Raw genomic sequence first — 16175 nt, 5'->3', positions numbered from 1 at the left:
GGTATTCAGAGACATGGTGCCCCTGCCAGTGGGAATAGAGCATAGCCAAATGGTTCTCTTGCATACACTCCTCCCTTCTGAGCTTGCCTTCTACTCACATTGGGGTAAAAGCTCTAGTTACACCAATGGAGGTTTTTCTTCTAACATGAATAGCAGGTGTGTGGGACCTCTGCGTGGCACAAATGGACCTCTTGCTCCACTTGCTAGGGTCGTGATCCAGACTGATACCTGTATGAATGGTGTCTGATCTCAAGGACCGCCTCTTTCCATATGAACCAACCCAGACCCTGAAATCATCTTCTGAGGCCCTCCTTCCTATACCTCCTCCTCAAGGGGTCTGGAGGGTGGCAACACAAGAACAGACCTTCTCTGCAGTGGCTCCCCATCTGTGGAATGCTCTCCCCAGGGAAGTTTGCTTGGTGCCTTCATTATACACCTTTAGGCGCTAGGCAAAAACGTTATTTTTTAACCACGCCCTTGATTGACCTGATTGACATCCTATACCCATTTTAAAATGTGGCTCTTTTTGGGAGGAGGTGTTTTTGGTTTATTATTCTTATTTTGATTTTATATATTGTGATATTTTCTGTATAGGGAGGTATATAAATTCAATAAATAAATAATCTAGCTTTGCCCTGATCAAGGCATCCTCAATTTAGAAAATTTTCTGTTGTATATTTTTTCAGCAGAAAACCTCCTGTTTTTATCAATGTATGGCTTCATAATATTAATTAAAAACATAATGCAGCTCCCATACAAGTCAAGCTAGGTGGCTGGAATGGTTACACAATACCAGCGAAATCCAAAATTAACTTTTAATTAATTAACTTTTCTCAAGTTAATTAAAGTCAGTCACAAGAGACAGGGCCTTCTTAGTGGTGGCCCACTGCTTATGGTACTCCCTTTTCATAGGGGTATTTGTGGCCACATTGATACCAGACTTTTTTAATTTTTTAAAAAAAGCCTTGAAGAGCCACTTCTTTCGCTTGTCTTTTGGTTCAGACTTGGTTAGGCTTGATGCTGTTTTAGAAAATATTAGTTCCAATCAGCTGAATTGAGGAAGCTGGCTTTCTATTAATTCCCTAAAATTGTCGCACTTCATGATGTTTGGTCACCAGGGAGATGTATTGAAGATCAGGCTACCACAAAAAAGCAAAGAAGTGCCAGGAATTATAGACCCAGGTCATGTTATCTTTCGCACAGCCCTGCTGGGCCTGGTTGTTGCACTTCCCAGCAGGGGATTCCCCCAAACAGAGCCTTCTGGCACAGAATCTGCTCTACTATTCTCAGGGGGAAAGGAGCCATGTTTTAAACTGGAATGTTCAAGCGACAATTTCTGAGTCTTTGTGCACGCACTGATAGGTACGTTAATATCTGGGTGAGGAGAGGCGGAAGAGAAATGTAGACTGAATGAAAAATTCAGTGATGAGCCATGTTTGCTGTAATGCTGCTTTTTGAACTCGGGAGAGGTTCATCTAGTGTACGTCTTTCTTCATGGCAAGATCATCACAGGCTTCACACTGCTACCGTTTAATTCCTGCCATGCTCAGCCTCAAGCAGATGCAAGCAGACAATCGGACTGATGCTGATTTGCCTCATTTGAAGAGCGGATTCACTGCACGGTGCTTCTCTCCATCAGTAAGTCCCATTGTAACAGGCACAAGCGAGAGAGCAGGTTCAGTGCATTTATTTAGTGCATGCATTAAGTACCTAGGTACTTGGGCAAATCCGCTGTTTGGTTTTGTTCCAGAAATGGCAAAATGCTATAAATTAGCTGGCAGTTCCTTGCGAAGTGAGATCGCATTTTAACGTATCGCTAATATAATTTTGTTCGTACGGCAGTTCCAAACCGTTATACTGGTCGGCATTTATGCGGCAATTTTGGGTGATCAAAGCATTTCCTGCACATTCTCTTGTTTGTAATCCTGTAATCTTGTTTGTAATTATATGGCAAATAATCCTGTAAAGTAGATCGGTTTTATTCTTCTCAGATTGCAGGGGAGGGTCTGAGTTTATGAGAATGTGGAATGCCTATAACCATCCACTGTATTCAAGGCAGAGGTTTGCTTCAAGCAGGGTGGGGGAGGGAGGCTGAGGTTTCCTGATTTGCCACTCAAATCCCTCATGGTGCTTCCAGATGGGGGTTTAATATTGTAAACACACGAATCAAATAGATCACTAGGTATATAGAGATAGGTAGAGATAGAGAGATATAGTTGGATTTTCTGCCAAAAGGGTATATCCAAATTAAATCAGGGGTGAGGGGAGGGATACAAACTGGAATTTTGATACCAATGGCATCATGTGGAGACTGAATAACTGGCATGCATGAGAAGCACCAAGCACACAATAAACACTGATTTTGAAGCACCCTTGGTATTTGTACAATATGTTGTGAGGGCATCTGAATTAGCGTCTCTAGGAATTCAAATAGCCTGAATATAGCTTCTTAAAAGCCAATGTGGAGCAGTGGTTAGAGTGCTGGACTCGAATATGAGAGACTAGAGTTCAAATCCTCATTCACAAGGAAGCTCACTGGTTGACCTTTGGCCAGTCACTGTCTCTCAGACTAACCTACTTCACGGGATTGTTGTGAAGATAAAACTCAGAGAGGAGAGAAACATGTATGGCATTTTTATCCTTGGAAGATAGGTGGAATATAAATGCATCTTAAAAAATAAATCACCTCTTAAATACCCAAAGTGTGAAGGCAAGATGAGAAATTTCAGTCCTGTAGGAACGTATTATTCTGTATCAGGAATAATCCCTGGTAGATTACTCTCACTTGGCTTACTTTTTTGCATTTTGAAATGCCTTAGTAACATGTTTGTTAATGTGAGTTACAAGAGTTACCAAAGTCGGCATTCTTCGGTCCTGTACCCTGTCCCAGAAGTCTCCAGAAGAGGAGAGGGGCCATTGCAGATCTTGTTGGACTGACTCCAACTCCGATCAGCCCCAGCCAGCAATGATCAGGGATGATCATTCCGACAACATCTGGGTGTCCACCAGTTCCCCACCCCTGCTCTGTAAGTTAAATATCTGAGTGAAGACTGGATGCATCTCGTCTCTAGTCTGCATCCATGTGACGCAGGTGTGGGAAACCTAGTTGTACAACAACTCCCATCATTGTTTGCCTTGGCCATGATTGCTAGGACTGATGGGAGTTGTAGTTGTGCAACATCTGGAGGGCCAAAGGTTATCCACTCTCATGTACAGAGTGCTATATGTGATTCCCAATAGGCAAATAAAGAGGCAGACACATAAACTAGGCCACTTTATATAACCTTCAATTAAAATCAGCAGAAGGGGGTTGACTGTGGGGCGGGAACTGACTGTACTGGATAACTATAGCCTTTGGGAGACCCAGCCTTGCCCAAGGAATTAGGGAACAGCTCCCTAGCCTACTTGATTTGAGTATGGCTTCAAAGGAGGCCCCTACCTCCTTTTTAACCAGGCCTTTGGTTGATCTTATTGACATCCAACACCATTTTAAAATGTGGCTTTTTGGGGGGGTATTGGGTAATTGCTTTTGATTTGATTTTATATGTTGTGGTCTTCTTGTGAACTGCCCTGAGACCTCTGTGTATAGGGCGGTGTATAAGTTCAATTAATAATAATAATAATAATAATAATAATAATAATAATAATACCTCACCCTCTGAACTGTGGAGTCCAAAAAGTGATCCTCCGGGCTGACCAGTCTCCTGAAATGTGCTGAAAGGGTATCACCAGGCTCAACCAAACTGTTTCATTCCCCGCATCTAAACTAAACTACCTATTTAAACAACACAGCAGTCTGACTTGCACCCTGTCAAGTGTGAATGAAGCAGATGGGGGGGGGGGAATCCTACATAGTCTCCTAGTGGCGACTCCAAAGCACACTGGGAAGCTGCTGCACAACGGAGAGGCTGGAGGGAAGGCAGGCTGTTCCTTATAGAGGGATCAAGCCCTCCCTCCCTCCTTGGACCACCTTTGGAATGTGCCAGTCAATGCCAAGGGTTTTCCCACGCTGCCTCTCTTGCACGCCGCTGTCTCAGCAACATCTGGGCTGCTTGGCGGAATGTTCTTCAGATGCTGCAACCGGTGATTTAGATTTTGAACGATTGAAAACACGTACTTTGTTAAACCAAATGAACAAATGCCCCCTTAGCTTTTAAATGAGCATTGGACACAGGCTCTTTAGCAAATATTGCTCAGAGTGAGCAGAGTGGAACCTACAGCAACAAGTAACAGTGGGGGAGGAGGAAGCGTCAGGTAGTGGCTCCCAGTGTGGGAATGCATGCAGGAATAGGGTCCTTGGTGTGTTACATTCAGGCTCCTGCTCTCATCTCTGAAACATTGCAGGGTGTGTGAATGCCTTTGCTGAATTTGCTTTCTTTTTCTTTCATTTTCAGACCAATTACCCAGTTTACCAGGATAATTATGCACCCTCCTGATAAACTCAAAAGTATTGGCGATCCTTCCAGTTTAGCACAGTGTACTAATTTGATGAGCACACTCGCTCTCTGTTCCTGAGTCCAAGTCATTAATAAAAATGATGATCAAGCCCTGGCCTGGGAAAGATTCCTTTGGGACCATTCTTAACTTCACTTAATTATTACTTGATAAATACTCAGTTGCACTTTAAGAATAGCTTGTCATCACATTATGTACATACCTGATGGTAGCTTCCTTTCCTGCCCCAACCACAATGACTTAATCTAAATTTATTTTTACTTACAGAGATGCCCTTTAGAAAAATTAGCAAGAAAAATAGAGAGTCAACAGTAGGTATTTTAGGATGCAATCCTGCACAAAATTAGGCTCCTTGAATCTAATACATGAAATGCATGATTGTATTGCATGGAGGGGTGTCTGTGATGTTTACTTTCAATTCATTAAATTAGGAAAGGAATTCATGAAACTCAAATCATGAAATTAGGAAATTCATGAAATTGGGGAAGGAGGTGTGTGGCGTTTGCCCTCCTAGGTGTGTGACATCATACTAGGTTCATAGGGAAAGGGTTAACTAATTGTAAAATGACTAACCAATGGGAACCCAGGGGGCTGAGTTAATTGTGTATAAGGTTTAAGCACAGAGGTTTTTGGGGGAGAGTTGGAGTTAGAGTTAGGGTGGTTGAGAAGACAGTCTGGAGTTAGAAGAGACAGATAAGATAAGTCTGTGGTTGGGCTAGTCTGGTGTGAGAGAGTGAGAGAATTTGTTAAGAAGAGTCAGTCAAACAGTTGAGATAATCAGTCAGAAGGTATCAGGAAGGTATTGGCCAGTAAAGAAACTAAAGTTAAGGTACTGACAGGAATATTATCGGAGAAACGATAAAATGAGTCTGGACTCAGTGTTTTACCAGAGAGTAACTGGTTGGTGGCAGCGGGGAAGCAAGCACAGTGGCACAGGGATCAATAGACCGTTAAACGTCCGGGGACCTTGTGTGTTCGCCGCAAGGTGTTAACTCTTTTATGCTTGATTACAATAAAAATCACACACACACCCCTCATCTAAGTTGCTGTTGCTGAAGGATTGAAGCCACGGGGATTAACTGCAGGTCCATAAGGGTTTTAGATTTATTTGATCAAATTGCTGAATTAAACCAAATTAGTTTATCCACAAAAGTAATCGGGACCACATTGTAATTTTTTATGTTTATCTATTGCATTTACAGTGGTACCTTGCGTTAAGTACTTAATTTGTTCCGGAGGTCCGTTTTTAACCTGTAACTGTTCTTAACCTGAAGCACCACTTTAGGTAACAGGGCCTCCTGCTGCTGCTGCGCCACCGGAACACGATTTCTGTTCTCATCCTGAAGCAAAGTTCTTAACCTGAAGCACTATTTCTGGGTTAATGGAGTATGTAACCTGAAGTATGTAACCTGAGGTACCACTGTATATCCCACCTTTTCCGCCAAGGAGCTTAAGGTGGCATACATGGTTCTCCCCTTCCTCATTTAATCCCCACAACAACCCTGTGAGGTAGGTTAGGCTGCGAGGCAGTGACTGGTCCAAGGTCATCCAGTGAAATCCATGGTCTAGTGGGGATTTGAACCCTAGGCTCCCAGGTGCTAGTCCAGCACTAACCACTGCACCACAAGGGCAGGTTGCATCTGGTTCAACAATCTTGTCACTGTTTACAGCATATTCCTCAGTGTCTTCACACATTTCCCAGAAACACATGGTTCCACTTCCCAGAATTTCAATCTCTGGTTTTAAATTTTGGTTTCTCTCTTTTCAAAGGAAAATAAAAGTAATAAGGGATGCAGCCCAGCCAAAAGCACCAGATTATTTTAAGGTGCAATGAATTAAATGGGAATTGGAAAAAAAAGGTTTGTGCCACTTACTGGAAATGTATGGAATTTTGCAACTGGTGTTATTAATGACTAATTTCGGCCAGTTCTGCTTGTGGTTCTTGTGGCTATCATTGCTGGGAGGTGATGTTGGATTTCAAAAGGTGTTGAAAAAGTCTGAAATTGTGTAACTCTCCTTCTCAGACATGGGCTGAAACTATTGAGTTTCAGAGGCCACAGGCACGTGCAGTTCTACATGCGTATATCTTCCTTACATGCAAAAATATGATAAACATTGACATTGTTGTATAAACACTGACAAATCCAGATGAATTTTTGGCTGGCTGACAATAGAGACGTCTTTCCTCATACATATATTTGTGATGTAAATTTAAATACGATATTGTAACATTTCCACACTTGTTGTAACATCCAGTGCTTTTTTCTGAATAAAAATGATCATTTTCCTACTCATATTGAAATACTGCCCTCAATGAGGCCAAACTTAGATTCACAAAATGTTTAAGGGTATGCGTACCCCAGCGTACCCCCCCAGAAAAAAAGCACTGGTAACATCTATTTTCCTACTCCATGTTCGTTCGGAATACATTGAGGTTCTACCATCCTAAGCCTGCACAGAGACATAGAAGCATAGTCTGACTCAGCGTAGGAAGCTGCAGTGAAAGTTGGTCCATTAGAGCAAAAGAGACATAAGTCTGCCCTTAGCCAGATGCTGCCTGCCTGCCTTTTTGCTTGCAACCTGATCAAGCGATGGCCCAGAGAGGAGGATGGGGACAAAATTAGAATTACCTTATTTTTCCGTCTATAAGACACCTCCATGTATAAGGTTTTCTCCGTAGTGATGTATGGAAGTGAGAGCTGGACCACAAAGAAAGCTGATTGCCGAAGAATTGATGCTTTTGAATTATGGTGCTGGAGGAGACTCTTGAGAGTCCCATGGACTGCAAGAAGATCAAACCTATCCATTCTTAAGGAAATCAGCCCTGAGTGCTCACTGGAAGGACAGATCGTGAAGCTGAGGCTCTAGTACTTTGGCCACCTCATGAGAAGAGAAGACTCCCTGGAAAAGACCCTGATGTTGGGAAAGATCAGGGGACAACAGAGGACGAGATGGTTGGACAGTGTTCTGGAAGCTACCAGCATGAGTTTGAACAAGCTGCAGGAGGCAGTGGAAGACAGGAGTGCCATCATCATCATCATCATCATCATCATTATTATTATTATTATTATATTTCTTCACACTTTTGTGAAGAAGGCATGGTTATGAAATGCATTAACTAAATGAAACCAATGGCTCTCTTCTGCCTCTGCTTACAGATAACTATAATTTTGTTTGCTTGCTTGCTTCTGTTACTGTAGTACAGATGACAGGATATAGGGATTTTTGTTTCAAGGTGGACAGCTGAACTAAACAAATGTGGAAGATCATTTGAGTTGGCAGTGCTGTGTGCTGCCACACACACACAAGGAAGAATTTGGTAAGAAAGGGACATTTTCTTGTCACGTAATGATACGTACGATAAGTGTCCAATGGAGCAGAGAAAGAAATGATGGTGACGAATAGAAAACTACCTATTTCTGTGTAGCTTATTTGCTGATTTTAAGCCATAAAATGGAAGTCTTTAAACAAAGCTTCTGGCACTTGTCTTGAAAAGAGAATGTGTTATTAGGCTTCCTTGATAAAGAGATCCCGCAATTTGGCAAGGCAAATAACTCTTCATTAACTCTATTACACCGGCAGCTCTCCCTCACACCTTCCTTTTGATCAATGAACCAGGAACTTCCCTGAGAGATAGATCACTGGATTCAATTTAGGAAGCTTGTCAGTACATAACTCAGTGATTTGCTTTCAGCAAAGAACTGGGGCATAGACACAAGTGACCTGTTTTCCCTCACTATCACTTTTGTGAGTTCACAACTATATGGAGAACTGTTCCTGCTAGTGTGACCTCAGTTTGACCTCCTCACCCCTAGCTTAGCCTAACATATTTTTGCACATGGTTATTTATCAGCCCAGCATCAGCCCCTGACATCCTTGAGGTGCACTTGCTGGGTTCACAGCACAGGTGTCTGGTCTGGTCCTTAGCCCGCTCCTCTGTTTGGATTTACCTAGTTACAGTGGCAAGTGGCTATGAGTGATCTGCCATTTTAAGCTTGTCACAGTATGTCAAAGCGATGCTACATCAAGTCCCATATTTTTCCATGTATAAGATGTCACTATGTATAAGACGACCCCTATTTTTTGAGCCCAGAATTCAGAAATAAATATTTTAAACGCCAAACAGAACAACTCTGATATTTTATTAAATATTCAAAACACTGGTATATTTAGTACCGTATATTTAAACATCAAACAGAACAACTTTACCAATATTTTTAGTATTGTAATTATAGTAGGTAATTTTATTTTTTATCTTTAGGGAGCTAGTCAGCGTTATTATAACATGCAGTATAAGAACAGCCATAGGGCCAGCAAGGATTATAATGTCTCATTTGCCTACGCAGAGGCATAGAGAGTCAACAGAAGGCAAAATCAAAGCAATGGAACATTCGCAGAGATCCTAAGTGACAGTAATACGGTAGTTAGTATGCATGTAAAACTATGACTGCAGCAAACATGTGCACAAACAGAAGAGTGCATACAGGTAGGTAACACTAAAAAACTATGCCTCACTCTCAGTTCCAGACATATCACTTTCTTTAACCTCTACTGTATCACTTCTGTCTTCTGAGTCACCCTATTTATATATGAGATCATCCTCAGTTCCATCCATAGCATTGCTGCTTCCACATTTCTTGAAGGATTTCACAATCACCTCTTCTTTGACTCCACTCCATGAGTTTATGACCCATTTGCAGACCTCAGTAATTGGGGGTTTTTCCCCACTCTTCCCGCTGGTATCAAGTTATTACCTGCCTTTTGCACCCATTTATTCCATTCTTCTTTCATCAGTGCTTTAAATGGCTTGTTGATTGAAACAACTAGTGGCTGTAGCTGACCTGTAAGTCCACCAGGTATAACGGCTAGGTGTGTTCGCAAATCCTTTGCAACCCTTTTTGTCTTTTCCATTAAATGTGCATGGAACTGATCATACATGAGCAGAGCTGGCTTCTTCAAGAGCCCTCCAGGTCACCTGCACCAAATCTTTGCAAACAAAATAGCCATCAAATCTTCATTCATCCAGCCCTTCTCATGAACTTGGACAAAAACGCCAGGTGGTATGGTCTCTTTAGGATACGTTTTCCTCTTTAAAATGAGCATAGGAGGCAGTTTGGTACCATCTGCACAACATGAAAGGACAGCAGTAGAGTAGGTCTTTTCATGACCACTTGTTTTGATTGCCACTGTTTTGATCCCTTTCATATCAACATTTCTGTTGGAAGGCACATCAAAATTGAGAGGCTCCTCGTCCATGTTTGCAATCTGACTTGGTTCAAAAGCATATGTTATCCGGAGTTTTATGACACAGAAGTGAAATGCTTGAATTTTATCCTCATAAACAGGTGGCATTTTCTGCGCTAACTTGGTTCATGTTCACATAGCCAAACCTTCTCTCCTCATGAAGTTGTAGCACCATTTTGCCTTTCCTATGAAGTCAGCAATGTTCATTTCCTTTGCAAACCTTTTTGCCTCGTATTGTATCATCTTGGTTGACACACTTATCCCACTATGACATTGAGCCATAATCCTTGTCTTAAGCCTCTGCTCCAAGTTTGGCCATTTTGCTAGTTTTTCTCTTAAGGCCCTTTTCTGTTTTGGCATTTTGAGTAGACGTTCTTCCTGTTTTCCCCACTTTCTGATCATGCACTCAGTGGGGGGGGGGCAGTCCAAACTTTCTATCTGAAGCTTTATTTCCATGGGGTTTTTTTGCGTAATTGATGACTTTTAACTTGAATTTGCAGAATATGTCAATCTTTTTTATTTTCTGACATTTTTATGAGCTGGTGCTAAAAAAACTGTTAATGCATTACAGTGGTACCTTGGGTTACATACGCTTCGGGTTACATACGCTTCAGGTTACAGACTCCGCTAACCCAGAAATAGTGCTTCAGTTTCAGGTTAAAAACGGACCTCTGGAACAAATTAAGTACTTAACCTGAGGTACCACTGTACTCTGAAGTTACAGTAATGGCTCCACAGTGCATGCTGGGAGACAACAGGTCCCACAATACAGCAGGTGGTGTGAGTGCACGCTGGGACATCACAGCATTATTCCCTCTGATCCCCATTTTAGCCCCCATAAACATCAGAAAGCCAGACCTTTCTCATTACAAACATTACAACCTAGAGCATGGATTTAAACTTGATTTGATGATTCCAGAAATCCTGACCTAAAATCCACTCTTCCTTTTTGCTACTCTTTTTTCTCCCTACTCTTTTTTATCACTTTTAGATATGTTTTATTTTGTATTATATATGAAGTTTATTTGACATTGTGGGACATTGAGGCAAGATGTAAAGAATAGCAATTCTATCAACTAATACTAACCCATTTTAGAAAAGACATCCTTATAATCATGCCTGAGGATAGTGGAAATGATCCAATCTAGGAGAGTGTAAACAACCCCTAGGAAAAAAACATTTCCTTAAGCATTCTTAGCATTCCCAGAAGTCCTGTGGGGATGACACACACAACATTTACTATAGTTTCCTTACCCTTATTAAATCAAATTATACAAATGCAGTTTTGATTGTCTTTCCTTTGATCATACAATAAGAGGCATCACTATGTGCATGGAAGCAGCAAATGCTGAGGAATGATTGTGATTGGAATCTCTTGAAATTGGAACGAAAGGTTTACCCAATGATTTATTATCATGGAAATTAGTCTATGGAACCACAAAGAAATAATTCCTTCTGTGTCGGATGTGACGTAAGCTTAGTTCTTTGCTAACTTTTCAAGCAATTATAGACTTCCATGTTACATTGTACATTCATTCACAGTCTGTCTGTCTCAGCATCACTTTTAACCGCACTAATAATTTATCCTCACGGGATAGGTCAAGAATCCCTCCTTATTTTCAAAAGCTAATTTTAGTGAACCAGACAGAGAGAGAGAAAGAAAGGGAAGGAAGGTTGAATTCCAGAGTCTGATGGATGGTACACAATTTTAGTTGATGGGATTATTGCACAGATAATGCAGAAATATGAATGGAGGGTTCTACTACAGTCATACCTTGAAAGCTGAACGGAATCCATTCCGGAAGTCCATTGAACTTCTAAAACATTTGGAAACAAAGCCACAGCTTCCGATTGGCTGCAGGACGCTCCCGAAGCCAATCGGAAGCCATGCCAGATGTTCAGCTTCCAAAGAACGTTCAGAAACCGGAACACTCACTTCCAGGTTTGCGGCATTCGGGAGCCAAAACGTACAAGTGCCAAGGCATTCAGCTTCCAAGGTATGACTGTATTTGTAAGATCATTGGAGAGACATTGCTTTTCTCAAACTTGACATACACAAACAGAAGATGTATCATTCATACATTTCAGCATCTGAAAGAAGAAATATTTAAATGCTCCCCTTATTAATGTCTGGACCCAATTCAAGATGCTAGTGCTGATCTTTAAAAAGCTAATACCAAAGGGCAAATATTATTAGTAGCATTAGAAAAATCTTTGCCTGTCACGTAAAACTAGATAAAGTTGGTGTCAGGTGTACCTCCCTAGGGAGAGCATCCCACAAGAATAGTCAACATGCCTTCTAAAGAGGTCCTTGTTAATCTGGCCCTGCTGGGTTCAAGGAAACACTGGAATCAGCTGCAATCTTAAGTCTGTGGTCCTCGTCTGTGGTTCAGTGTTGTCCAAAAATTCAAGGTACAAATCTGAAAGCAGACATTGCACCTACAGCTTCGAAAAGCAAATCTGATTGCTGTGGTAATGTAATAATGATTTAGGAACCTTAAGAAGAATACTATGGAGAGAGAAAAAATCTAAAATTATGTCACTGGTATATTCACCTCCATATAGAGCTACAAATGTTCTAGTTTTGTGGTTTTAAATTTTCCCACTTCATTGCATAGGATTCTGGGATATATTCTAGTGTCCCCAGACCAGTGGCCAGCCCTGTTATTACTAATAAGTGTGTGTGCCTTTGCACACATTTATTTGAACATGTATTTTACACGTGTACTCACAAAATGGCTAATTTGGGCGAATTAGCAATACTTATCTAGGGATCTTTAGTGGAGAAAATTGGATGCTACAGACATGATGGCATTAACTGGGATTGGCTTGTTTACTTTGCGGCTTTTAGCGGTAATCAGTAAAACCCAATAAAAGCAATAACCGCTCTTGCTGTTGCAATTGCAATGTTTGTTTACAAATGAATAATGGTATTTAGGGGTAAGATCATGCCAAGGTAAAAAGATTTAGAAGCAATGACAACTGTTTTTGTGGCTCAAAATACCGTATGGAGCATATAATTTATTAATACTGCAGAAACAAAAGGGGAAGGGCTAGAAGTGAAGCATTTCTGAACATGGAATTAAGAGACTCAGCTTTGCTATGGCGAGAGCAGGGGAACCAGGATGAGAAAATGTTATATGCAGTAGTTCTTTCCGTCTCATGAGAGCCAGAGCTGGCTGAGATAATGGAGATGCAAAAGTTAGAGAGAAACTATAGAGTCCAGTCAATATATTGGCCTACCTTTATGTAAAAGGAATAGGAAGAACACTTTGGATCATGGTTTCACAATGGTTTGCTGTAGCAGCAGGGTGAGAGCTACAACTAGTCTTGGATGCTTCAGCAGGAGTTTAGGTATTTAAAATAGTGTTTCCACCTGTTGGAACAGTGGCAGAATCCTAGCTTTCGCTGGGGAAGCCAGTCACCCAACTCCAAATCGATTCACCACCACCATTGCTTCCCTTGGTTCTTGCGAACCCATCAAACCTTGGTTCTGAAACAAAACAAAATCCCTTTTAGGAGCTGTGACGATTCCCAAAGTAAAATAACATGGCGTCCAGCGAATCAGTTAGATAATTGCAACCTGCTTGTGCCTGACGTATGCTGAAATCAAAGCAGGCTACTAGCACAGCCTGTGCCATAACGGCACATTCATTGCTCATATTCTCGAGGCGTGTACAGAGTTCCAGCTGAACTCATTGACACTATTTCCCCTTTGACAGCACTATGTGACTGAGTGTGCACAGTGAACTAGAACACACTCAAAACCTCTCCATAGCTGTGTAATAAAGGGACAGATCAGCTGTGGTGAGCAAGCTATATTCAGGGAAGCTCAGCTTGCCATTAAAGAAACTTTTAAGGATATACTTTCAAAGAACCCCAGTTTCCTAGAAAACAATCTGAAAACCACCAGGGCTCTAATAGATATCGAATTTTATGGTCTATAATTCAGGAAATGGTCTGGACCTTCCATTTTTGGACTGAGCACATTGTCTATGCCAAAATTCTGGTTTTAAATACAGTACTCTCTTCACATGCTGTATTACAAAAGAAGGCATAGAATGGCAATGCAGTACATTATGCAGTCCATAACTCTTATAAAATGGATTGCTCCCTGTAGTTTTCTAAAGCCTGTAGTCATGCTACTCAACTGAACTTCATTGCTGCAAGTCTAATATAGAAAAATTTGGTGGGAAAGCTATTAATAATCAAGTTTGTATATTAATAGTGGTCCACTGGGATTTGGCTGCTGTGTTGAAAGTTTTCTGGTACTTAGGGAACCCAAGTCCCTAGAATACCTAAAGAAGCCTTGAAGTGGGGTGGGATATAATTTTCCCTGGTTTTTTGCTGTCCTAAAAGCCACTCATGTAAGTGCTATATTCTTGCTTACTTACTTTATCAATCATAACTGTTCTGAAATGCTAAAAGGAGCACCTACAGCATAGTCTTGTGCACATTTAACAAAGTAATAATAATGAACCTGGCTGTATTTGATGGGTCTCACAGCAAAGTATTGGTAGCATTGCATGAGTTAGGAGCTAGTAAGAGACTGGCTGCTTAAGATGAAATTCCACTTCTGATAGCTATCCTTAGTGCTAGTTAGCACAACTTTTTGTTTTGCTTCAATACAGATTGAGTGTTTTGTTTGGGGCATATTGTGGTTGATGATGATGTGTTAAACAAACAGCCATCTCAAGGCACTTGACACATAAGATTATTAAAAAGCAGTTAAATACAAAAACATCAGATACATTTAAAACAAGACAAAAGCCCTAATAAAGTAGACATTTTCAGCAAAGACCCATATACCCAGCTGGGAAAGCCTGTCAGAAAATGCAGACACTGGGTGCCTGTCATATCTTGATAGGAATGCTGTTCCACAGAACAGGAGCAATGTAGTGGGAATTGATGAGCACTCACATGAATAAGTTTGCCACACATTCTCACTCCATGTGGATGCAGAAGGTTACGCAGACACTGAAGACCACCTTAATAAGTATGTCCAGCAACCTATTCACTCCAGCAGACACAGAATAAATCCAAAATGGATGACCAAAACCAGATCCCTTCTCTCCCTGCCCAGGGAGAAAGGCTTATAATGTTCATTTGATTTCTGTCTTCACTAATACATTTTCCATGATCCAATAAGGAAGAAAATTGCAATTCTCTAACTGTAATACTTCTGCAGCAAGAAGCATGGCTGCAACAGGAACTAAAATTGTCCCCAGACCTCCAGTTTATCTAGTGTATTCCTGAGTACAGCCTTTAGCTTTTAAAGAATGCTCAAATGTGGTTCATGTTCCTGTGTGTTTGCTATAGTGCTTTTAAGGATGTGATTTATTTCTAACCATGATATGCCCTGTTAACCTGTATGAATAGAAATATTTTCTGCTTGAGTGTGAATCTCTGTATTCAGATACAGTGGTACCTTGGGTTACATACGCTTCAGGTTACAGACTCCGCTAACCCAGAAATAGTGCTTCAGGTTAAGAACTTTGCTTCAGGATAAGAACAGAAACCGTGCTCCGGTGACGCGGCAGCAGCAGGAGGCGCCATTAGCAAAAACGGTGCTTCAGGTTAAGAACAATTTCAGGTTAAGAACGGACCTCCGGAAAGAATTAAATACTTAACCTGAGGTACCACTGTATTTAGATTATATTATTATTTATCAATAAAAATTCATCAGATTGCAACACAAAGAAGAAGCTTGTATTACCTTGAAACACATTGTTCTGAAGTGAAACAAATTATGGAGACATGTTTTGAAAGAAATTGCTGTCCTCTTGCCTTCCTTCGCTTTGGATAGAACTAAAGCTTACTGCAAACAAGTGGCTGCATCTCTGGTCCTCTGCCTCCTCCTCCTCCCTCCACTGTGACTTCCACTACTACAAAATATGTAATGTAGCATCACCATACTACATGCTTCCTGAATTTCACGCCACTCCACTGGGTGTTGCTTGTTGTGGAGGCAAAGAAGCACACAGTGAAATCACTTTACCTTTTTTGTGACTTACCAAAGGAGAGAGGAAGAAGAGGCATGGGCTGCTCTTTTGGGGAGCAGTCATACTTTGAAATGGGGGACAAGTTTGCTTCAGTTCATATTTAGGAACAAAGCAATCTAATTTGCACTATTTCTGAAACAATCCACAAATCAAAACACAGACCCCTCTGAATTTTTTCCAGTGCAGTTCTCCAGGTATGTGCAAAAATGTATACGCTAGGGCAAATACATGCCTAAAATGCATGTATTTGTTGATGAAAATCGTATAGGAAGAGCGTTTCAAAAATACGTATACTAGGCAAAATTGCATGCAGAAATGTGTACATCATGAGAACTTAAGAAGGGCTTGCTGGATTGGGGCAGTTACCCTTCTGGTCCGCCAACCTGTTCTCACAGTGGGTAACCAGATGCCTGTGGGAAGTGCGCAAGCAGGGCTTGTGGGCAAGAGCACTCTGTCCACCTGTGATTGCCAGCA

At 41.2% G+C, this 16175-nt stretch overlaps 1 protein-coding gene across 6 annotated transcripts in view; it reads left to right on the top strand.

Annotated features, from left to right (window-relative positions):
• RGS17 (regulator of G protein signaling 17) overlaps positions 1 to 16175 on the top strand; it is a 61209-nt gene that overhangs the window by 9320 nt on the left and 35714 nt on the right. The window contains exon 1 of one of the 6 annotated variants that reach the window (XM_083732833.1): positions 1450 to 1638. The exons of the other annotated variants lie outside the window; for them this stretch is intronic. The gene's annotated coding sequence lies outside the window, so the exon portion shown is untranslated. Of the gene's footprint in view, positions 1 to 1449; positions 1639 to 16175 lie in introns of those variants that run through there. 6 annotated transcript variants of the gene reach the window in all.

Source organism: Podarcis gaigeae (assembly GCF_964106915.1).
Source record: "Podarcis gaigeae genome assembly, chromosome: 3".
Lineage (NCBI taxonomy): Eukaryota > Metazoa > Chordata > Lepidosauria > Squamata > Lacertidae > Podarcis > Podarcis gaigeae.
Note: the sequence above shows the minus strand (reverse complement) of the source record. Positions and strands in the feature narration are given on the sequence as shown.